Source organism: Haematobia irritans, chromosome 4, assembly GCF_050003625.1.
Source record: "Haematobia irritans isolate KBUSLIRL chromosome 4, ASM5000362v1, whole genome shotgun sequence".
NCBI classification, from domain to species: Eukaryota; Metazoa; Arthropoda; class Insecta; order Diptera; family Muscidae; genus Haematobia; species Haematobia irritans.
The window spans coordinates 58,646,299-58,673,094 of NC_134400.1; the positions used below are offsets into that span (position 1 = coordinate 58,646,299).

At 32.7% G+C, this 26,796-nt stretch overlaps 1 protein-coding gene across 4 annotated transcripts in view; it reads right to left on the minus strand.

The window, feature by feature from the left end:
- Positions 1-23,205, minus strand: part of Ca-alpha1D (Ca[2+]-channel protein alpha[[1]] subunit D) — a 239,320-nt gene extending 216,115 nt beyond the window's left edge. For 2 of the 4 annotated variants that reach the window (XM_075304026.1, XM_075304023.1), the window contains exon 1: positions 23,056-23,205. The gene's annotated coding sequence lies outside the window, so the exon portion shown is untranslated. Of the gene's footprint in view, positions 1-22,649; positions 22,780-23,055 lie in introns of those variants that run through there. The other 2 variants (XM_075304024.1, XM_075304025.1) reach the window with 2 other exon arrangements.
- Between the last annotated feature and the right edge of the window lie 3,591 nt (positions 23,206-26,796).

The window sequence follows — 26,796 nt, forward strand, 5'->3', positions numbered from 1 at the left end:
AGGGTTGTAACGACACCAAGCAAATATGGCCCCATTTCAACTTAAACCGCACACTAGATATGCTAATGTTCTCGAGACGTCAGGTATCACTCCTGATATCTGCTATAACGGGTCGCTGCCTGATAGGAGATTTTGCAAAAACTATTGGCGCGAAGTATAATGACTATTGTATAAGCTGTCATGACGTGGAGGAAAAGGAATCAATTAAACACCTCTTGTGTGAGTGTCCTGCTTTTTGTGTAAGGAGCATATAGCTTTAGATTAGATTTTAGGAGCATATAGCTTTAGATTACTGGCTGACCTGGAAAACGTTAACTTAAGCAGTTTGTTAATGTTTTTGGAGCAATCTGGTTGGTTCCATAAAAGAAAATAATAGAGAAGGTTCAGTGGTGAAGACTAGAAGTGCCCATATGTAATAGGTACTTTTAGTTAAATGTGGTATCACAATGGACTGAATAGTCTAAGTGAGCCTGAAATTTAATCGGGCTGCCACTTTAACCTAACCTAACCTAACCTACAAACATTTGAATATACGTTTTGATCCATCGTGTTCAATGGCGTTTGTGGCTGAGTGTGATAAACCGTGCTGTTATGGTGCCAGCAGATCCAGGTTCAACCCCCGGGGGAAGCGAAGAAGTTTTACAATTTGTAAAAATTTGATAATAGGAAAATAAAAGAGTAACAAAAAATACGGATAAAAATAAAAAGTGAAATTGAAGAAAAAATTTTTGTTTTTTAATATTTTTTTTTTAAATTTCTCCACCCATATTAACTTCCAAGGCACAACTTCTAAAGCAATACCAAGGATCCAAAAATGGAGTCTTATGAAAAGTCCATGTAAAATTCATTGGAGATGATCCAAATTTGCACTACGTCCGGATCACAAATTTGGTATTCAAACTACTTTTTTGGAAGCTCTTTTATTGCTGGGATATACATTCATATGTTATATGAGGGCTTTGGCTTAATCTGATGTTGACCAAATTTGGTACATACTGCTCAAATGTTAACTGTACGCTCTGTGCAATCAAGCCAATCTTAGGAATTTTGACCTACGGTGGTCATATGAGTCTAAATTGGGCGAAAGATTTATATGGGTGCTATATTTAAATCTAAACCGATTCAAAATTAGACATGAATAGTAAAAATGTTATTTCCACTCCCCATGTATAATTTCATGTAAATCGGTGTAAAACTACGGCCTGAGTGGTCATATGAGTGTAAATAGGGTGAAAGATATATATGGGAGCTCTATCTAAATATGAAACGATTTCAACCAAATTTGGCACACATAGTAAGGGCCAGTTTCTCAATGTCTTGTTATTATTTATCGTGTCGATAAAACAGCTGATTCCATACAAAAATTTTACTAACCGGAGGTCTATCCACCGGTTAAAATTAATCGGAGGATGAGAAACTGGCCATAAGAATGTTAACTTTACTTCTTGTACAAAAAAAAAAAAAAAAAAAAAACAAATTAGAGTAAAACAGTGTCCTTTTTGGTCATATCAGTGTAAATTGGACGCAATATATACATATAGGAGCTGTATCTAAATCTGAACCGATTTTTACTAAATTTAGTATACATACACACAAAACTTTTTTCTGGATCAATCACGAAATTAATTGATCCAATTATTTTTTTAATTGAAATGTCTGCAATCACAGAAATGATAGTATCAATTAAAAAATTAATTGAAGGCCAATTAAAAAATTAATTGATTCAATTAAAAAATTAATTGATACTATTAATTGTTATGATTGATTTTTTGTTTCAATTAAAAACTTTGTTGAATCAATTAAATTTTTAATTGAATATTTTTTAAAACTCAATTAAAATTTTAATTGGAAAAATTTTCGTGAAATTTTTTTCTGTGTAGTAAGAATATTAGTTATTCTTTCTGTGCAAAATTTCACGTAAATCGGAGGAAAACGTTGGCTTCTGTTCATATAACTGTAAATCGGGCGAAAGATATGTGTGGGAGCTACGAGGGCGGTTCGGAAACTTCTTATCATATCAATGAAAGAGAATAGTTAGTTTTTCAAAAATATTTTTATTTTTCAATATAATCTCCTGAAACTTCAATACACTTAGTCCAACGCTTTTCTAGCAATTCTATCCCTTGATTAAAATAGTTTTCCTCAAGGTTTTAAATAGTGGTTTATAACTGCAATAGCATCTTCATTTGAGGTAAAACGCTTGCCAGCAAGGAATTTTTTTTTTTAGATTTGGGAACAAGTAAACGTCACTGGGAGCTAAATCAGGAGAAAAGGTGGGTGGTCAAGCAACTCGTACTTTAATTCGTTGATTTTAGCTATTGTTAAAACATTCTTGTGCGCTGGTGCGTTGTCTTGATGAAAAATTATTTTTTTTTTTTTGTTGTAAGCCAGAACGTTTTTCTCGAATTTGTACATTTAATTGATCCAAAAGGTTGCAATAGTACTCTGAATTTATTGTTTTACCCTTTTGCAGATAGTCAATCAATAAAATACCTTTGAAGTCCCAAAAAACCGTTGCCATAACCTTACCAGCCGATTGAATTGTTTTTGCCTTCTTTGGGGCAATTCCTCCAGCTTCAGTCCATTGTTTGGATTGTTCTTTTGTTTCTGGAGTATAGTGGTGGATCCATGTCTCAGAGAGAACATGAGAATGGGTATTTATTCAACCAAAGACAATAAACTTGAGAAAGATGGGAAATTGGCTACTGAGGAGATCAAACCATTTACCGTGTTAGTTTCATACTCGAACCAAACGCGTATACGACAAGTATTGACATAGCATTAAAATGCAAATAAAAGAAAAAGAAATTAAGTGCACGAAATAAATTTCAATAGAGGGGAAAATGTAATTTTTTTGTTGTTGCTTAAAATTTAACATTGTTTCATTAAGAAAATTAAGTTTTTCATTTAAAAAATAAAAACGAAAAACAAATAAAAAATTACAAACATGTATGGAACTAACATGGTAAATGCAACATTTGGTATGACGCCAGCCAATTTCCTATCTTCCTTAAGTTTATTGTCTTTGTATTCAACAACGTATGATGGAGAGATCAGTCTGTGGAAGTAACTCGTTACGAACTAGAGTTGGGCGATCCCGACTCACTAAAGTGATCGGTCTTTTCAGATCCGCTCCTAAAAAGGAACTAGTTCCATCATTTAGTTCCACAGTTCCTTTTGGATCCAGATAAGGAAAAGTGCTTAAAGAATCCCATATATAAAACGCATGAACACTAAATGTAAGTAAAACATAAAAATTCACAAGAATTTAATCAAATTTCTTCAACATTAATTTGTGTAATAAAGATTTTGGGACTAAAATTAGATAATGGTATAACTCTGTAGAAAATTTTTCAGAGATCATTACTAATACAAAGATCTACATTTATTTTAGAAATAAATATCATGTTTAAATTTTTTCATAGAGAAAATCAAATGTTACTATGTATTTTGCCGACTTTAGACCAAAAGAGTTCGCCTTTCGTTCATGATATGTTTCTATTACGGAAAATATTCTTCCGCATTGTACCGGTTTTGTTGATTTACATAATTTTTGGTATTGATATTTAGGTTGGAACAGTTTCGATATCTTCATTAAGGATCTGGCAACTGTCATAAAGAGCGAAAGAAATGGAATGAGTACACAACGAAATGAATATAAGGAACTGAGGAGCTGAAAGAGTAAAGCTACGGTCAGACTAGTCAAATATTTGACACGAATGTGTTTGATCGAATTTGTTTCAAACAGAACTTGTTTGACATAAAGTTTTATTTGCGGTCACACTGCGTTCAAATATTTGACAGTTTTTATTTGATCAAACACGTTCAAATAAAAGTTAGGGAAAACAAGTTTGACCTGTGTTCACACTATGGCAAATATTTTCTTGCAACAAAAGTTTGATCAAACCATCAAAATGGATAATTTTGTTTGACCAAATGTTTTTGAGCACTGATGTGACATAAATAAAGCTAGTTAATTGGGATTAAGGCGGAACTAATTAAAATATCGATATCCAAGTGTACATTAAGAAAAATTACAACGAAATTAAATAAATACTTTATTCCAATAAAAAATATTTCATTTATGAAAAAGCTTTAGCTAATGCCTTGGGGCGGAGCACAATGTTAGAAAACAAAGCATTTTTATGCAATTTCGTAAAAGTGCATTTATGATTTATCGGTCGATACATACATATTAGAGATATAGGAAATTTTGAGTCATTATTGTGGTGATTTTACAAGGAAAATCGTAGTATTTTGGTCTTATTTGAAGAACATATATATTGGGTCTTTATCTAAATCTGAACCGATATGGATATATGTGGGAGATATATCTAAATCTGAACTGATTTCTTCCAAAACACACTTGTGCAAAATTTCAAATAGATTGGATTTAACCTGTGACCTAGACTTTAATTACAAAAATGTGTTCACAGACAATCGGACATGGTTAGATCGGCTCAGATTCCGACACTGAGCAATATTGTAAAAGACTCTATGTGTCTACCTCTTCTCCTTCCACACACTCACAAAAAATCGCTTCTGTAACATATACTCCCAAACATATCTTGCTTCAAGCATATACATTTTTGGGTATTGCCCAAACATTTATATGTTTGATCTCTTCCAATATATAATATGTTTGAAAGCATATTGGTCTAAACAATATATGTTTGGGTAGTCTAAGTTCCAAACATTTTGTATTTTTGCATCCAAATTCAATAATGTTGTCTTCCAAAAACAATATGTTATTATGTGAACATATAATATGTTTGGAAGCATTTTGCACCCAAAAATATTATATGCTTAAAAAAAATTCTCCTAAACAATATTGTGCTCAAAATTTTATTTATTTATTTATTTATTTACAATCATAATGAATTATGAAAATAAACAGGTAATATAGGTGCTAACAACATAGGTTTTCGACATGAATGCTCAAAATTTTGTTTCTGCCCAATTGTATATTCCCCCACATCTTTCTCACTTCCACGAGATTTTTTAGTTCTTAGCACCTTTTTCTGTAATACAAACATTGTAGAAGAAATTATTCAATTGTATGATTTTTTTTATTTTAATTTTACCTTTTGCCGGACGGGGATTCGAACAGCGGACCACACAGTTTGTAAGGATCAAAGAAGTAGCTGATCAATTGCCCAAGGAAAAATAAAATGTTAATTTTGTAATAACAAGCAACAACCACCAACTTAATTCAATATCGCTCCCTGTTAAATAGCGCTCCAAGCATTAGCGTAGCTAGACAATCTTCTTAGGGGGGGCTATAGCCCCCCTAGCTAAAAATTTGTAGACTGAAGTTATAACTTCAATTAATGTTTTATTTCATAAAAATTAATAAAAAATTAGACATCAAAATAACTCTACAATTAATTTATAATAAAGCAACTTAAAGTAGTTCCACACTTTTCCCAGCAAAAAATAATGGGAGTTGTTCTAAAGGCACAACTTTAAAAGCACTTCCACAAAGAAGTTAATTATTTTAACTACACAGGAAGTTTTTTTACTTCATTTTTTTCATATTTTAATGTGTAATTTTTTGTTTTCTTTTTTTCAAATAAAGGGTGATTCTTTTGAGGTTAGGATTTTCATGCATTAGTATTTGACAGATCACGTGGGATTTCAGACATGGTGTCAAAGAGAAAGATGCTCAGTATGCTTTGACATTTCATCATGAATAGACTTAATAACGAGCCACAACGTCGAATTTTCAGTGAATGGGCCCTAGAAAAGTTGGCAGAAAATCCGCTTTTTTATCGACAAATTTTGTTCAGCGATGAGGCTCATTTCTGGTTGAATGGCTACGTAAATAAGCAAAATTGCCGCATTTGGAGTGAAGAGCAACCAGAAGCCGTTCAAGAACTGCCCATGCATCCCGAAAAATGCACTGTTTGGTGTGGTTTGTACGCTGGTGGAATCATTGGACCGTATTTTTTCAAAGATGCTGTTGGACGCAACGTTACGGTGAATGGCGATCGCTATCGTTCGATGCTAACAAACTTTTTGTTGCCAAAAATGGAAGAACTGAACTTGGTTGACATGTGGTTTCAACAAGATGGCGCTACATGCCACACAGCTCGCGATTCTATGGCCATTTTGAGGGAAAACTTCGGAGAACAATTCATCTCAAGAAATGGACCGGTAAGTTGGCCACCAAGATCATGCGATTTGACGCCTTTAGACTATTTTTTGTGGGGCTACGTCAAGTCTAAAGTCTACAGAAATAAGCCAGCAACTATTCCAGCTTTGGAAGACAACATTTCCGAAGAAATTCGGGCTATTCCGGCCGAAATGCTCGAAAAAGTTGCCCAAAATTGGACTTTCCGAATGGACCACCTAAGACGCAGCCGCGGTCAACATTTAAATGAAATTATCTTCAAAAAGTAAATGTCATGGACCAATCTAACGTTTCAAATAAAGAACCGATGAGATTTTGCAAATTTTATGCGTTTTTTTTTAAAAAAAAAGTTATCAAGCTCTTAACAAATCACCCTTTAGTTTAAAAAAAGAGTAATTTTGCCACAAAAATTACAAATCCATTATAGAAAAATCAATACTTTTTCGAAATAGTCGGAAAATGTTACAATCAAGCTTTGGAATGCATTAACAATTATAAAAAATATAAAAATTATTTAGCTGGGAAAATATCACACAATTTTTGAATTCACATTCAAAACACTGAATTCGGATCACACCTTAAGAAGTGATGCAAATCAATTGCAACGGCTGTTCGATGGACATCCCTCCTATGACAAATTCATATTACATTCACCGCTTCTACGCCAATTTTGCACCACTTTCGGATCCAAAAAGAACATTTTCGCTTCTTTTTTGGCGACGCTTTTTTGCAGCATTATTAAGATATTAATTTATGAAAGAATAGTTTTATTATCAATTACTATTTTTATACCCACCACCATAGGATGGGGGGTATATTAACTTTGTCATTCCGTTTGTAACACATCGAAATATTGCTCTAAGACCCCATAAAGTATATATATTCTGGGTCGTGGTGAAATTCTGAGTCGATCTGAGCATGTCCGTCCGTCCGTCCGTCCGTCCGTCCGTCCATCCGTCCATCCGTCCGTCCGTCTGTTGAAATCACGCTAACTTCCGAACGAAACAAGCTATCGACTTGAAAATTGGCACAAGTAGTTGTTATTGATGTAGGTCGGATGGTATTGCAAATGGGCCATATCGGTCCACTTTTACGTATAGCCCCCATATAAACGGACCCCAAAATTTGGCTTGCGAGGCCTCTAATTTCATCCGATCCGGCTGAAATTTGGTACATGGTGTTAGTATATGGTTTCTAACAACCATGCAAAAATTGGTCCACATCGGTCCATAATTATATATAGCCCCCATATAAACCGATCCCCCGATTTGGCTTGCGAGGCCCCTAAGAGAAGCAAATTTCATCCGATCCGGCTGAAATTTGGTACATGGTGTCATTATATGGTCTCTAACAACCATGCAAAAATTAGTCCACATCGGTCCATAATTATATATAGCCCCCATATAAACCGATCCCCCTATTTGGCTTGCGAGGCCTCTAAGAGAAGCAAATTTCATCCGATCCGGCTGAAATTTGGTACATGGTGTTAGTATATGGTCTCTAACAACCATGCAAAACTTGGTCGACATCGGTCCATAATTATATATAGCCCCCATATAAACCGATCCCCCGATTTGGCTTGCGAGGCCTCTAAGAGAAGCAAATTTCATCCGATCCGGCTGAAATTTGGTACATGGTGTTAGTATATGGTCTATAACAACCATGCAAAAATTGGTCTACATCGGTTCATAATTATATATAGCCCCCATCTTGGAAGACCAAAATTCATCTGATTCAGTTGAAATTTGGTATGTGGTGTTAATATATGGCCTCAAACTCCCATGCAAAAATTGGTCGATATCGGTCCATAATTATTATAGGCCCCATATAAACCGATCCCCAGATTTGACCTCCAGAGCCCCTTGGAAGAGCAAAATTCTTGCCATTCGGTTGAAATTTGGTACGTGATGTTAGTATATGGTATCCAACAACCATGCAGGAATTGGTTCCTATCAGTCCATAATTATATATAGCTCCCATATAAACCGATCCCCAGATTTGACCTCCGGTGCCTTTTGGAGAAGCAAAATTCATCCGATCTGCTTGAAATTTGGTACGTGGTGGTAGTATATATTTAACAACCATGCCAAAAGTGGTCCATATCAGTCCATAATCGTACATAGCCCCATATAAACCGATCCCGAGATTTGGTTTTGGAACCTCTTGGAGGAGCAAATTTCATCCGAGTGAGTTGAAATTTGGTACATTGTGCTAGTATATGGTCGTTAACAACCATGCCTAACTAGGTCCATATCGGTCTATAGTTATATATGGCCCTCAGATAAATCGATCCCCAATCACACAAAAATTGGTCCATATCAAGTTCATAATTGTATACAGCCCCCATATAAGCGACCCCCATATTTCAATTCTGGCTCTCTACGTACAAAAAGTCCATATCGATTCGTAATTATTTGTAGACTTAACTATACATAACTTTTTTGTCTAATATATACCATGTATGGACTAAATCACAGTCTTTCGTAGAAGTTTCTACACAATCCATGGTGGTGGGTACATAAGATTCGGCCTGGCCGAACTTGCGGCCGTATGTACTTGTTTTAATTAAATTGACTAAATCAGACTAAACAAAATAATAAATAATAAACTAAATCACAACCACAGCTTTATTTCATAAATATCACACTTCAAACATTGCCATCGGCAACTGCTACCACGATTGTGCATGAAAGTCTTTAGCGTAACTTTGTGCGGTTTTATATACTTGTTTAATTTTTATAAAAATTGAAAATCGTAAATAGTCTTTCAAATTCTGGGGGGGGCTAAACTTTTTCTGGGGGGGTCTAAGCCCCCTCCCCACAGGCCTTCCTACGCTTATGGCTCCAAGCTACTAAACACATATATGTTTATAGGCTATTTCTAAATTAATATATGTTTGCATCCAAGCATATTATATTTACAAATATTTTATGTCCCAAACATAATATATTCTAACATATTAACATATATGTCCCAAACATGTTATGCTAGTTTATGAACATTATATGCTTGCACTCAAAAATATTGTGTTTAAAAATTTGTGTTCCAAACATATAATGTTTATAGCCAAACATATGAAAAACAGTCTTTTTCATCCGTGCATATGCACTAATTTATACTACCCTGTTTGTCGCAGGGTGTAAAAAAGTAAAAATATTTTTTTACAACACAGTGGTAAATATTAAACTGCACAAATTGTACACGCAAAAAAATAATTCTTTCTTCCCAAACGAAATTTTAGACAAAGTTCGTTTCTCATTTGCTTTTCGATGAAAGGAAGTGTATTTGGAAGAAAAGTATATACTTTTTGTGATAAACGTCTATTCTTTTCCAGGATGTAAAAACAATTTCATAAAGACTAATATTATATAATATTTTACTCATGGTCACGAACATCTAGGACGAAAGATTTTTACTCACGCACGATATTTTTGGTACGAGTCACTTTCACGAACCCTCACTCAGGCAAATCTTTTAAAGGCTCACGTCCGCACACCCACAAGTGTAAAAATTTTATTCACGCATACTCACGATCAGAAATGTCGTTATTCACGAAATCTCTGTAAAGTCTCATACATACTCGTGGCTCAAGAAAATTCTCTCGACTTAGAAATTATCGCCTCACAAAAGAAATAGACGTTATTAGTTTTATGGTCAATCATATTCTTGTCAGAATAATTTAGCTGGTAAATCTGGCTGACAACGTAAGCATTGAAATCGAGATTGTTACTAAGCTTTTAATATCATATGTGTGGCTAAAATTGTAAGCGAATTCAATTGGTAAGCGTGAGTGCATTTCTTTATTACTCACGCACACTCACAAATAGATTATTTGCGTGACTCACGCTCACGCATGACCTTTAATCACACACACTCAAGCTGTTGCCATAAGCACAATTTACGTAGGTAACAACAATTTTGTGTCACGTACACACCTTAAATAAAATCTGCTCCTGGACGTACAAAATTTCAATCATATCTCCTATATCAATGAACCGTCAAATATTCACATAAATACTCCTATCACCCACATATGGGATTGATTCCACGAATCGTTGCCTTCCACATATAGAGCATAATCTTTTATCAAAAACATGCATCTTTTCCATTAAAATAAAACAACTTATATTTTTGTTTGACCGTGTTTGCTCTTGCAAAATTTTTGTAAGATCAAATAAATATTTGACGGAATGTGGCGCAAATATTTGCCATATGGTGTTCACACTATGATCAAACATGGTAAATATTTATTTGATGTCAAACATCTTTCTTTGCCGAAAATCAGCTGTTTTGTTGTTTGCTTCAAACAAAAGTTTGTTGGTCAGACTATGGCAAAGAAATATTTGACAGTTTTGATCAAATATTTGACTAGTCTGACCGTAGCTTAATGGTATCGGATTTAGTTCATTTAGTTCCAGCCACGGAGTAGTTGCAAAGAACTAGTTCGCTCCGGAACTACGCAACTCTATAACGAACGGTTGGGTTTATCATAGACCTTATAATACATAGATGATCCACTATTCTCTTTAAAAACAATGTGTCAGTTGAAAAACATTCTGTCCAAAGACAATAAACTTTAGAAAGATAGGAAATTGGCTTGCGTCATACGAAATGTTGCATTTACCATGTTAGTTCCATACATGTTTGTAATTTTTATACCCACCACCATAGAAGGGTGACGGGGGTATAATAAGTTTGTCATTCCGTTTGTAACACATCGAAATATCGATTTCCGACCATATAAAGTATATATATTCTTGATCAGGGAGAAATTCTAAGACGATATAACCATGACCGTCTGTCTGTCTGTCTGTTGTAATCACGCTACAGTCTTCAATAATGAAGCAATTGTGCTGAAATTTTGCACAAACTTTTGTCTGCAGGCAGGTCAAGTTCGAAGATGGGCTATATCGGTCTGGGTTTTGATATAGTCCCCATATAAACCGACCTCCCGATTTGAGGTCTAACCTGCAAAAGACAAAAAAAAAATATTAAAAACAAAAAAGATACAACCATTTTTAATCCTTCAGTCTGTAGAAACCGTAGTTTTTATCCAATATGCCTCAAATTGGAAATCTAGAGGTATTCTAGGACCACAAAGAGGTTTGCCAAAATAGTGAGTATCGGTCCATGTTTTGTTATAGCCCCCCATATAGACCGATCTCCCGATTTAGTTTCTTGGGCTTCTAGAATCCGTAGTTTTTTTCGAATTTGCCTGAAATTGGAAATCTATTGGTATTTTAGGACCACAAAGAGGTGTGCACAAAAATGATGAGTACCGGTCCATGTTTTGGTATAGCCCCCATTAGACCGATCTCCCGATTTAATTTCTTGGGCTTCTAGAATCCGTAGCTTTTATCCAGTTTGCCTGAAATTGAAAATCTAGAGGTATTTTAGAACCATAACGAGGTGTGTCAAAAATGGTGAGTATCGGTCCATGTTTTGGTATAGCCCCCATATAGACCGATCTCCCGATTTTACTTCTTGGGCTTATAGAAACCGTAGTTTTTATCCAATTTGCCTGAAATAGGAAATGTAGAGATATTGTAGAACCATAAAAAAGGTATGCTGAAAATAATGAGTATAGGTCCATGTTTTGATATAGCCCTCACATATAAACCGATCTCCAGATTTTACTTCTTGAGCTTATAGAAACCGTAATTTTTATCCAATTAGTGTGGTATTGTAGGACCACAAATACGTTTGTCGAAAATGGGGTGTAATTAGTATAGCCCCCATATCGACCGATCGCCCGATCTCCCCATTTTACCTTTTGGGCTTGTAGAAACCTTAGTTGTTGTTCAGTTCGCCTGAAATTGAAAAGCTGGAGGTTTTCAGGACTATAAATAGATGTGCAAAAAATGATTTTATTATTTGGGATTCTAGAAACCTTAGTTTTTATGCAATTTGCTTAAAATTGTTAATCTAGAAGTATTTTAGGGCTATAAAGAGGTGTGCCGAAAACGGTGAGTATCGATCCATATTTTAGTAAGCTCCCATAAGATCGATCCTCCGATGTAACTCCTTGGGTTTCTAGAAACCGTAGTTTTTATCCGATTTGCTGAAATTATAAATATACTGGTATTTTAGACTCACAAAATCGTGTATCGGATTTAGTTCTTTTCGGTCCATTTGGTAAGGCCGATTTCACTTCTTGAGGGTATAGAAGGCGCACTGATCATGAAAATTGCTTGAAACTGAATGTAAAATTTCCAGATTTTACTACTCGTAATCATTTAAATAATGGGGATGAAAATCTACAGATTTTAGATTTGAAATCAAGGCGTTATTTCATCATTTGCTTGCACACTTACAAGAGATGTTAATCATTCCTCTAAAACTCAAACAAAAATGGTCCTTATAAATCTAGAATCTGATATAGTCTTCATAGGTAAAATCTTTACATTTATCTTCGGGAAGTGTACTGATTGAATTGCTTTTCTTGGGAGAATGCATGTCATCAAACCTCCCTGAAATTTGAAAGGAAACTATAATATTTGATTCATGGTGGTGGGTATTTAAGATTCGCCCGGCCGAACTTACTGCTGTATATATTTGATTTTTTTTATTTTTTAAATGAAAAGCTTAATTTTCTTAATGAAATAATGTTAAATTTTAGGCAACAACAAAAAAATTACATTTTCCCGTTTAAGGAAATTTATTTCGTTAATACTTGTCGTATACGCGTATGGTTCGAATATGATACTAACACGGTAAATGGTTTGATCTCCTCAGTAGCCAATTTCCTATCTTCCTAGAGTTATTGTCTTTGATTCTCTCTGCTGCATTCGAAATGTGTGCATACAAAGACCATAAACTTGAGGAAGATAGGAAATTGGCTTGCGTCATACCAAATGTTGCATTTACCATGTTAGTTCCATACATGTTTGTAATTTTTTATTTGTTTTTCGTTTTTATTTTTTAAATGAAAAACTTAATTTTCTTAATGAAACAATGTTAAATTTTAAGCAACAACAAAAAAATTACATTTTCCCCTCTATTGAAATTTATTTCGTGCACTTAATTTCTTCTGATTTGCATTTTAATGCTATGTCAATACTTGTCGTATACGCGTTTGGTTCGAGTATGAAACTAACACGGTAAATGGTTTGATCTCCTCAGTAGCCAATTTCCCATCTTTCTCAAGTTTATTGTCTTCGTGTGCATACACATTTTGAAAACAATAACAAATCATAGAAAAATAAATAAGGTGTGCAACAACAAATGTCCATGTGGTAAAGATTTGAACAAAATATATGGCAGAACGCATTTGAAATCAAAGATTATAGATTAAAGAAGATGGGAGATTGGCTACTGAGCACATCAAACCATTTACCACATTAGTTTAATACTCGAACCAAACGCGTATACGACAATTAGTGACATAGCATTAGAATGCAAATAAATATAAATTAAGAGCGCGAAATAAATTTCCATAAAGGGGAAAATGTAATTTTTTTTGTTGTTGCCTAAAATTTAACATTGTTTCATTAAGAAAATTAAATTTTTCATTTAAAAAATAAAAACGAAAAAGAACTAAAAGATTACAAACATGTTTTAAACTAATCTGGTAAATGCAACATTTGGTATGCCGCAAGCCAATTTCCTATTTCCTCAAATCTATAATCTTTGTTTGAAATTACCTGTGTTTTGTGGTATTGTAAAAATGTCTACGTTTATTGAAGGAAAGCAATTGTGAAATGTGAATACCGTTTTCCATTACAGCCTGTTTACATTAAACGGACTAAAATAATATATTTTTTATTCATTTCTTTTAGTGAGCAATTCTATTTCATGAAATTGGTCAATCAATCGACTCCATCATTTTATCAAATATATAAGAATATGTTTGCAATTAAAAGGTGGGAAACGTATTAATATTTTAAAATTGTATTTTTTTCACTCCTAGTTTTCTTAAAACTAAGAGAGGTATGGGTTCGTTGGAAGATTTACCTTCAAGTTGTGAAGTAGCGTTTGCATTAAATTGCAATTGTGCTTTACCTGAATTGCAATTGTGCTTTACCTGTATTTTTTACTTTGAACCAGCGTTGCCAATGTAGCTTTTTTCCCGCTAGATTTGGCTTTTTTTGAAGACGTTTAGCGGGGAAAAAAATGCATTTAGCTCTTAGCTTTTTTTCTGGCTTTTTTTCATGACCCTTTTAGCTATTTTTGGCTTTTTTTATTTTCGACATGTTTCTATTGAAATATGGATAAAACGGCGTTTTTATCTAAGCCTTGCTGCACGAATAAGGGTTTCCACTCAAAGCTCAGTTGAAACATTAATAATGATTCCAGCTATTATGCGGTCATTTTTGTAGCAAATACACCTTGTTGTAAAGTTTTTTTCATCACATTCATTAAAGTTATCGTAAACTTTAAATCTACTATTACCATACAAAATTGTTAGATAAACTGTCAGTAAATTATTGGGTATATTAGCATTTGACTCGCTTCTCCTTTTTATATTATTATAATATTCTAAAGTTATTACGATATTACTAAATTAAAATAGTATTAAATTTTTCAGTGAATTGTTTTGTGCACTGAAAAAATATTGTCGTGAGGCCAAAGATTTCATCTCCTTAAAATACGAACGCGAACTTTGGTTATAATAGCATTTGTGAATTTCTCTTATATAAACTGTTTTCCATGTCCAAAAGACGATAAAGTCGTTTTGTCCTTATAATTAAATGATTCAACTTAAAAATGGGTATATTTTCATTAAAGTAGGAAGAATTAATGAAATAGTTTTTAAATGTGAGGAGTTTTTGTATCTTGACCACAAACCAAAATAGCGTTCAAAAATAGAAGATGTTTTTCAACACTTTACTTTAAAAACGTATACATGCCATAATTTCTACTTGAAGTCTAGTCTGAATTTGGAAATTTAAGTTGGCGTTAGCACGTTTTTAAAGCACTTTGATAGCTGATGAAGAAAAGGAACATTTTTTTTACTGGGAAATGTAAACTGTAGGTATTTTCTACAATTTAAATAAAAGTAATGTATTTCGAATTTCTCACAATTTCAAAACCAAACTAAAATTTTATTTAAAAAAATGACAAATCATTTTTTTACCAAATCCAAAGCATGCTTAGATTATTTAATATTTTAAAATAACAAGTAAATAAAATAGAGGTGTTGGGAAGTTAGCTCCCACAAAACGAAAGACTTCCAGTAAAAAATTTGTGATAGTAACCAAAATGTATCGAATACGTAAACAGAGCTAATATGCCTTAGATATTGTTACAGTCTCACATAAGTTGAATTAAAATGAATTAAAATGAAAATAATATGCATTTTAAGTGAAATAAAGCCTTTAAGTTTATTAAATTTCAATCAAAAATGTGACTTTTGATACAAAAAAATTAGCTTTTTTTCTAGCTATTTTGTTAGGTTTTTTTTTTTTGTAGCAGCCTCATGAGCTGCATAACAATCTCTAGTAACGGTAAAAAAAAATCTTTTGAATTAAAAAATATTAAAAGTATCCTAAAATACTAAAAAATTATTTTTTCATTTCCAGAATTTATATTTTTTTATTTCCAGAATTTGTAAAGTATCATCAATATAATACCAAATGTTATATTGCTTTTATGCTAAAAGACTACAACAGCAAAAGAAGATTATAAATCTGCAACGTGGAACTAAGAATTGAACTTGGTATTCTATGCATATAATGTTTAACAAAATTAACTTTTAATTGAACAAAAATTAGTTTCAATTATTCTGTTTACTCTCAGAAAAACTAATTTAGCTTACAAGCTGCTGATTTATTGGAAATCTAGGCGCATCTACACATTAGAAGGAACATGCTGACATTGTTATTATGATAAGGAAGATAATGATTCATATAGTTTATTTTTTCACCCTTAAGTTATTGATTCGTAATTGTATGTCTAAGCTATGTTAGAACAAAGTACACAAATAACAAGAACCAAATTCTTTTGTCTATGGCATAATTCACAAAATTGAATATCTATTATAAGAATCAAAGACAATAACTTGAGAAAGATGGGAAATTGGCTACTGAGGAGATCAAACCATTTACCGTGTTAGTTTCATACTCGAAGCAAGCCAATTTCCTATCTTCCTTAAGTTTATTGTCTTTGATAAGAATCACATATTTTCTTTTATTTCAAATAAAATAAAATAAGATTTAGGCGCTATATAAACATTTTTTGGTTGAAATTTATTGCCAATATCAATTAATTACTTAATTGAATCAATCAAGTAGGTGATCGATTTTTGTCGCGAAGTTAATTAAAATTTTAATTGATTCAATTAAAACATTGATTGAATTTTATTTCAAAAACCAATTGAAAATCGTGTTGGTTTTCAACCCAAATGGGTGATTGATACTATCATTTTCGTGATTGAAGACATTTCAATTAAAAAAATGATTGAATCCGCGATTTTTTTTGTGTGTGTATACTATGCTAAGCCGAAAATCATAGTCGTGAGTATTGCGTCCCATGTTCACAACCATTAGGAAAACTTCACCAAAGCGGGTACCGAACCTGCGAACCTGAAATTAAGAGTTTCATGCCCTACCGACTTAGTAGTAAAGAATCCGTGTTGTGGCCACAGAAACCTGTTATTCAGAAATTGCGAAAATGAGGGGGTTGGGGATCGATATTGCACATGGGGTCCCCGTCCTCGAGGTTCCGTAGCGCACCTCTATTTTCATTTTCGACCGAATTGCTGAATCCGTCAAAGATTATAACCAATTGCATCGGTGTGGAATCTTTGGCGAAATTTTCCCGATGTAGATGTTTTGTCCGGAAATTTGCCAGCACAAAATTTAATTTGGCTAATTAGGTAAGTGGCTGATTTTGATATCAAAAGAATACAGAGAACTCACTCAATTATTTCTAAGCAAGGCAGGAAGTGTTATAATGTATTTACTTTACTTTTCTATACCCTTCACCAGGGCTGTGGAACCGGAGTCGGAGTCTGAAGATTTTGCTGGAGTCGGCTCGACTCCGACTCCGGCTAAACCAAATTTTTTAAAACACTTCACATTTTTGTAACTAAGCAAGTTTTTACGCAAAATAGTTTCCATTGCGTTATTCATTCGATCAATGTACAGCATGATTGTAAATGAAAATCAACTTCCAATTACGGCTATATTTTTATGTTTCCTAGAATGTTAGACTAGCAGATGGGCTGGATCGATCCATTTTAATGCCCATATCAATTTATTTGAAATATTTTGAACAATCGATATTATTTTTATTTTAATTTAATATAGAAAATTTTGTCAAAATGTTATTTCTATCAAAAGTTTTGCCAAAATTTTATTTCTATAAAAAAATGTATTCAAAATTTTATTACTATAGAAATATTTTTTTCTATAGAAAATTTTGTCAAAATTTTATTTCTATAGAAAATTGAGTCAAAATTTTGTTTCTATAGAATATTTTGCAAAATTTTATTTCTATAGAAAATTTTGCCAAAATTTTATAATAATAGATTTTTTTATTAGAAAATTTGGTAAAAATTTTATTTCTATAGAAAATATTGCCAAAATTTTATTTCTATAGAAAATGTTGCCAAAATTTTATAGTAATAGATTTTTTTATTAGAAAATTTGGTAAAAATTTTATTTCTATAGAAAATTTAGTCAAAATTTTGTTTCTGTAGAATATTTTGCAGAATTTTATTTACTACACAAAAAATTTTCTAAAATTGTATTTTTATTGATAATTTTTTTCTAAATTTTATTTCTATAAGAAAAAATTATCAAATTTTATTTCTATAGCAAATTTTCTCAAATATTTTTTTCTTACTGATGCTCACTGACACTCACTGCTATAAAAAATGTATTCAAATTTGTATACCCTTCACCACTACTGTGGTACAGGGTATAATAAGTTTGTGCATTTGTATGTAACGCCAAGAAATAATTGTTATAGACCCATCTTTTAGTATACCGATCGGCTTAGAATTAAATTCTGAGTCGATTTAGCGATGTCCGTCTGTCTGTCTGTCTGTCTGTCTGTATATGTAATTTTGTGCACAAAGTACAGGTCGCAGTTTAAGCCCGATCGTCCTCAAATTTGACATAACGTCTTTCTTCGGGTAGAAGACAATCGATATTGATTTTGGAAAAAATCGGTTCAGATTTAGATATAGCTGCCATATATAGTTATCACGGATTTGAGCATAATTCACGTATTTATGAACCGACGTTCTTCAAATTTTGTACATCTGAATGTTTTGTCAGTCCCGTAATAACTGCCAAATATCAGCTAAATCGGTTCAGATTTATATATAGCTCCCATATATATCTTTCGTCCGATTTGGACTTATATGGCCCCAAAAGCGAGAGTTTTGCCCTGATTTGCTTCAAATTTTGCACAACGAGTACGTTTAATAGTATCGTTAATTGTGCCAAATTTAGTTGAAATCGGTTCAGATTTAGATATCGCTCCCATATATATCTTTCGACCGATTTGGACTTATATGGCCCCAAAAGCCAGAGTTTTGCCATGATTTGCTTCAAATTTTGCACAACAAGTACGTTTAATAGTATCGTTATGTGTGCTTAATTAAAATCGGTTCTGATTTAGATATAGCTCCCATATATATCTTTCGTCCGATTTGGATTTATATGGCCTCAAAAGCCAGAGTTTTGCCATGAGTTGCTTGAAATTTTGCACAAGGGGTACGTTTTATAGTATCGTTAATTGTGCAAAATTTAGTTGAAGTCGGTTCAGATTTAGATATAGCTCCCATATATATCATTCGCCCAATTTGGACTAATATACCCACAGAGGCAAAAGTGCTACTCTGATTTACGTGAAATTTTGCAGAGCGAGTAGAATTGAACTTGAAACTTTGCACAGGCAGTAGAATTAAGGTTATGCATATGCGTGTTTATTTTGGTTGAAATCGGTTCAGATTTTGATATAGCTCCCATATATATCTTTCGCCCGATTTTCCGTCATATGACCACAGAGGTCAAAGTTGTTATCCGATTTACGTGAAATTTTTCACAGGGAGTAGATTCAATATAGTAACTATGCATGCGAAATTTGATTGCAATCGGTTCAGATTTCGATATAGATTCCATATATATATATATATATATATATATATATATATATATATATATATATATATATATATATATATATATATATATATATATATATATATATATATATATATATATATATATATATATATATATATATATATATATATATATATATATATATATATATATATATATATATATATATATATATATATATATATATATATATATATATATATATATATATATATATATATATATATATATATATATATATATATATATATATATATATATATATATATATATATATATATATATATATATATATATATATATATATATATATATATATATATATATATATATATATATATATATATATATATATATATATATATATATATATATGTTTTCCTATTTAGGCAAAACTGGCCGAAATACCTACATTTTCCTTATCAAATCGCCACTGCTAAGTCGAAAACTTATCAAAATGACTCAAATTTTCCTATTACTCTATTACACATCTATCGACCGATAAATCATAAATACACTTTTGCCAAGTTGCCTCCAAATTGGATCATATTTAAATGTTTCCTATATTTTTTTACTAACATTGTGTTCCACCTCAGCGCATTAGCCGACTTATATGTAAAATATATAAGTATTGCATAACTCTGTACAGATCTGCTCAGATATACAGAATATATGTGTATGGATTCATATAGCATCCAACACATTGGACGGATTTGATATGGTATCGAAAATGTGGACTTACAAAGTGGTGAAGGGTATAATATAGTCGGCCCCGCCCGACTTTAGACTTTCCTTACTTGTTATTACTATAGATATATTTTTTTCTATATAAAATTTAGTCAAAATTTTGTTTCTATAGAATATTTAGCAAAATTGTATTTCTATAGAAAATACAATACATACAATTTTGGAAAAATTGCTGCTAAGTCGAAAACTTGTAGAAATGACTCAAATTTTAAAATTTTTCAATGAATGAATCATAAATGCATTTTTGCGAAATTGTCTAAACAATTATAAATATTTCCCAAATATTGCCCGAGTTTTGCAGAAGTCTGATTTGAAATTTTATCAAAATGTAGATCTAAATACAAAGTTGTGCAGAGTATATTATAATCGGCCCGCCCATCTTTAGACTTTCCTTGCATTTTTATTTTTTGTTAAAATTGTGTTACGTCCCCCAAAGTTAGATTTAAATTTTAAGTACATAGATTTTGTAGAAGTATATAAAATTTTGTCTAAATCGATTCAGATTCAAATTCATGCATATGGAAATATAAACCTTTATATAGCTCGCAACAAATTTAAAGGATTTGAGATGGTATCAATAATTTTGGTCCACAAATACATATACTGTTGGTATCTTCTCATATTATGATGGGTATTTATATCATTATTTTAGCTATTAAACATTGCCCTAAATTTGAAATATAGAGTTCAATTGGCATCTAGTGTGAAATTAAGACCTTTTTTTTGCACACATAAATAAATACGATACTTTATATCGATCCACTTACTGTACCCCCACAAAAGAACTACAAATTAGTGGTATTAAAATGAGATTTAGATATATTACCAGGAGTCGACTCCGGAGTCGAGCAAAATTGGCTCGACTCCACAGCCCTGCCCTCCACCATAGGATGGTTGTAAAATATCGACATATTGGCCTCAGACCCTAAAAGGATTTATATTATGGGTCATGGTGAAATTCTGAGTACATCTACTATGTCCGTCTGTTGAAATTACGCAAACTTCCTAACGAACCAATCTATCGACTTGAAACTTGTTACAAATAGTTGTTACTGATGTAGATCAGCTTTGCAAAAGTTGGCCATATCAGTCCGTAGATATATATAGTCGTTTTCTAATAACCATGTAAAACTTAGTCGATGTCGGTCCATTAATATATATAGCCCCCACATAAACCGATTCCGAGATATGACCTCCGGATCCTCTTGGAGGAGTAAATTTCTTCCGTAACTAAAAAAATGTAAATAGAATTGTGAAATCACTATTTTAAAATTTATTTTGCATTATGCTATCATTTTATATCGATTACAATGAAAGTGCCCACTTGAAGTCAACAGTTCACCGGTAGGAGGTACATGTGGCCGCTTGAAAAATTATGGTACACATAAGGTACAATTGGGACAATTAAACTATTGTTAGTATAAACCCGATTATTTTTTAAGGCACCGATAGAGACAAGAGTTGGGGTCATAATTTGCAAAAATATGTATTAAAGGAATTAACTAAAAAGTGTCACAATATTGTAAACAGTTTTACCCATACGATAAATTCAGCAATTAGTTGATTATTAACAACAATGTTTTTTCTTTTATTTTTTTACTATATATAGTAGCAAAGATAAAGGGTTTAGAAGATGGGAAATAGGCTTGCGTCTTACCAAATGTTGCATTGACGAGGCTAGCTAGGTCCATACATTTTTGTAATTTGTAATATTTTCAATTTTTTGATGGTCAACTTAATTGTTTTAATGAAACGGTGTTAAATTTTGTACAAAAAATAAATAATTATATGTTCCCGCCTCTTCCAAGTTATTTCCCGCTGTTAATTTGTTTTTATTTGTATTTTATTGTTATTATTTGCATCGAACCAAACGCGTAAACAAGTAGGGACGCTAGCGCCTTCAATGGATGGATGTTCTCAGCAGCCAATTCACCATCCTCTACAGTCTAATTGTCTTTTGATACTAGAACGGACATCACTAAATGGATTCCGAATCTCGCTACGATCATGATTATACATACCAATATTCATGTGTTACCAATGGAATGGTAAAATTCCTATACCCCAATTCTATAATGAAGGGTACAAAAATGTTCACTACCATAAGATTCAGTTGGTGCAAATTTTATTTAGAAAAATGTTTGAGGCGTTTTGTTTGTTTTTTTTCTCACACATAGATTCGCACACACACACATACATAGTTTATTGTTTCCCTTAGGTGACTTTGTATTCATTAATGCAACCACTTTGGCGTCCTACTTCATTTTTCCCCATTTAGGGAATATATATGGCTATTTTCTTATGATATGTTGGCTATGTATGACACATAATTTCACATTTTAGTCATTTCCACAATATATACTAGCACCTTAAATTTGTATAGCCTTTTATTTGAGACCTTAATATTATTCACTTGATAACATTTTTTTGTATAATACAATTTTACCAGAAGTTTCAATATTAATTTAAAGAAAACGCAACGCAAACACTACTATTCGAAGAAAAAATTCATCAATGCCTTGATCACAAAAAAAGTAGATTATTCTGTTGGACGGACAAGTTTATTTTCACTTTAAAAATAATTTAGATCATATTTTCCCCTTATATTTAATAGAACAAACAAAATCATTGTTAGAAATTGATATATATTTTTTAGTTACAGTATCAACAGTTAGTATTGAATTATTATTTACACAAACTTGGAAAATTCATATGATTTCCCGGGAATACACTCGCTCGAACATTAACAAGAACACTGAACTATTTTTACACATCTCGGCGAACAAATGTGTTTGATGCTCGACCCAGTTCACAATGTTTATACTCGCATATGTCTGCATTTGGAAGCGTATCGAAATATATTCTTAGTTTATTCATATAAAATTAAGAAAATTTGAAAACCGAATGGCAAAATCATAAAATGTATTTAAACCACGACAATGATTTCATAGAATTTAATGGTAATATTTCCATATATGTATATGGTTTTTCATTTCACTAAGACACTTCCAATATAAACGCGAGATATTTCATAGAAAAGTTCTTCATTTGAATGTAAAAAACTGTTTCACTGATTCCGAGGCACTTGCGATTTCTCACCTTCATTTATTTTGATACAAAATACGTTTTTATGTTGTCATATGAAAAATAAAATTATGCTAGTTTCATAGATACGCTGATGACTGAATAGTTCTTTTATTCATCTATTGTGATGTTTGACTTTTCGGTTGCTTTGCGTTCGCAAATACATTCGAGCGTGTTACTTAACAGCTACAAGTGCTATTCGATGAACTCAGCTGGCAGCCACAGGGTACTACTCGCACATTGCTAGATGGCGCGCACACACGACCAAATGGAATTTTTCTCTATCCCAATTACAGAGTATGTATGTGGTTTGTTGTGGGGAAAGTGAGAAGAAAGAATATAATTTAGCATGGACATTGGGAGGAGTACAACATAGATAATAGAAAAAGAAAGCGGAAAATAGGCTGACGTCATACCAAATGTTACATATGCTGCATTAGGATTATACATGTTTGCTTCTCCGCATATGGAAATTGTTCTATGGAAAATTTACAAATAATGTTAACCTGTGAGTAATTAAAACCAAAAACAATAGAAAAAGAAAATACTAAGACAGAAGTAGATACTATCGCCAACTTTAAGTCCAAACTTGTTGCATAAAATACTTTTATTTCGCAAATTAAACTAAGATTAAAAATAGTTTAGTGGTAGGAAATAACAATATTAATTATTGAAAAACTAATATAATATGGGGAAATTTTTAAAATTAAAACGAATGATAAAAAAAGTAATACAAAATGTATATGGGAAATTGGCATACATTATACCAAATGTTATATTTACGTCAAAAACTAGAGAAGAGAAAGACTCAAAGATAATAGAGAAGAGAATATGTACTGAATGTTGCATTTACGCCTTTGCATTTTTATGAGAAACTCAATTTGTTTATGCAAACAATGATAAGTTTAAGCGCTGTCACTGGCAGGGCTGCGGAGTCGGAGTCAAAATTTTAAAAGCACTTTATATTTTAGTAACTAAACAAAATTGAAAAATTGATTTAAAAAATTAATTCAGATTTATATATAACTGTCATATAAGATGCTTAACTCCATTATTAATACCTGTCTTTAGGCATAACTACTCATTAACGAGTTATTTTTAACTAACCAGTGTTAATATTGAACTTCGTATGTCGCTAAAGAAGCATGTACCCATAGTAAGTTCAACATTTTCCTATGGGTTAGTAATTTGTTTTAACTTTTGTCAAGTTCAAATTTAACTGTTCAGAAGTAAAAAATTAACTAAGTAATACATTAAAAAACAAGTATATACGGTATATACAAGTTCGGACAGGCCGAATCTTATGTACCCTCCACCATGGATTGCGTAGAAACTTCTACGAAAGACTGTCATCCACAATCGAAATACTTGGGTTGTGGTTTACAAATAATTACGAATCGATATGGACTTTTTGCACGGTAAGTAGAGAGCCAGAATTGAAATATGGGTGTCACTTATATGGGGGCTATATACAATTATGAACTTGATATGGACCAATTTTTTTGTGATTGGAAATCGATTTATCTGAGGGATATATATATAACTATAGACCGATATGGACCTAGTTAAGCATGGTTGTTAACGACCATATACTAGCACAATGTACCAAATTTCAACTCACTCGGATGAAATTTGCTCCTCCAAGAGGCTCCAAAACCAAATCTCGGGATCGGTTTATATGGGACTATATATGATTATGGACTGATATGGACCACTTTTGGCATGGTTGTTAAATATCATATACGATCACCACGTACCAAATTTCAAGCAGATCGGATGCATTTTGCTTCTCCAAAAGGCACCGGAGGTCAAATCTGGGGATCGGTTTATATGGGAGCTATATATAATTATGGGCTGAATGGAACCAATTCCGGCATGGTTGTTGGATACCATATACTAACATCACGTACCAAATTTCAACCGAATGGGAAGAATTTTGCTCTTCCAAGGGGCTCTGGAGGTCAAATCTGGGGATCGGTTTATATGGGGCCTATATATAATTATGGACCGATTTCGACCAATTTTTGCATGGGAGTTTGAGGCCATATATTAACACCACCTACCAAATTTCAACTGAATCATATGAATTTTGGTCTTCCAAGAGACTCCGGAGATCAAATCTGGTGATCGGTTTATATGGGGGCTATATATAATTATGGACCGATGTGGACTAATTTTTGCATGGTTGTTAGAGACCATATACTAACACCATGTACCCAATTTCAGCCGGATCGGATGAAATTTGCTTCTCTTAGAGGCCTCGCCAGCCAAATCGGGGGATCGGTTTATATGGGGGCTATATATAATTATGGACCGATGTGGACCAATTTTTGCATGGTTGTTAGAGACCATATACTAACACCATGTACCAAATTTCAGCCGGATCGGATGAAATTTGCTTCTCTTAGATGCCTCACAAGCCAAATCGGGGGTTCGGTTTATATGGGGGCTATATATAATTATGGACCAATGTGGACCAATTTTTGCATGGTTGTTAGAGACCATATACTAACACCATGTGCCAAATTTCAGCCGGATCGGGTGAAATTTGCTTCTCTTAGAGGCCTCGCAAACCAAATTTGGGGGTCTGTTTATATGGGGGCTATACGTAAAAGTGGACCGATATGGTCCATTTGCAATACCATCCGACCTACATCAATAACAACTACTTGTGCCAAGTTTCAAGACGATAGCTTGTTTCGTTCGGAAGTTAGCGTGATTTCAACAGACGGACGGACAGTGTTGCCAATTTGGTGCTTTGAGCACCAAATTTAGTGCTTTTTGATTTCTAAAAAGCACAAACTTGCCTTTTTGGTGCCTTTTCAAAAAAGCGCCAACTTGGTGCTTGCTGGCATTTTCATTTAGTGCTTTTGGTGCTTTTTTTATTTTGAACAGTATTAAGTTTAATTGATACAAAAATTTTGATTAGACTTTCAAGAGCCGAAGAAACACAAATTTATTGCCAAATACAGAATTTGATTGTTATGAAGTTGGTATTGATTATTTTTTAATTAATATTGTTATTTAGGGTATTCTGTAGGAAAGTCGAGCGATGAGTGTCGAATTTTCGAATTTGGTAAAGATGTCATTAAAAACGTTTGTATTAAATTCACAAAAGCACGCACAACTGAAATAAGACTCCTTCCTCGCCAGCCAAATCCTTCCATATATTAATATTTTGAAAGTTGAAAAACATCACTGATCAAAATTAATTGGACGAAAGCATTAAAACTGATCAAAGTGTATACTTGAATAGCGGTTCATAATGGTGAGTACTAAGTTCGAGTTTTGCCGCTAAAGTGAAAACTATATCAGTAAAAAAGGCATAAAATTATGCATATTTGCTGCAAATTTTATTATAACTTGATGGGGAATAGCCAAAAGCAAATTTTCACAAAGTTTGTATTCCTTAAAATGAATTATTAAAGAAATTGTAATTGTATATTATACCCTGCACCACTTTGTAGATCTAAATTTTCGATACCATATCACATCCGTCAAATGTGTTGGGGGCTATATATAAAGGTTTGTTTAAATATCACTCGATTTGGACAGAATTTGATAGACTTCTTCAAAATCTATAGACCAGAGAATGAAGCCGCCGAGTCGCGCCGCCGATTTTAGCCGTCGCCGACCCGTTTTTAGCAGTCGACGCCGCCGCCGAATATGTCGACTCATCTCGACTCAAATTTAGCCGCCAATTAATCTAAAATATTGATTTATATCAGAAAATTTTAATAATATTTGTTATAGTTT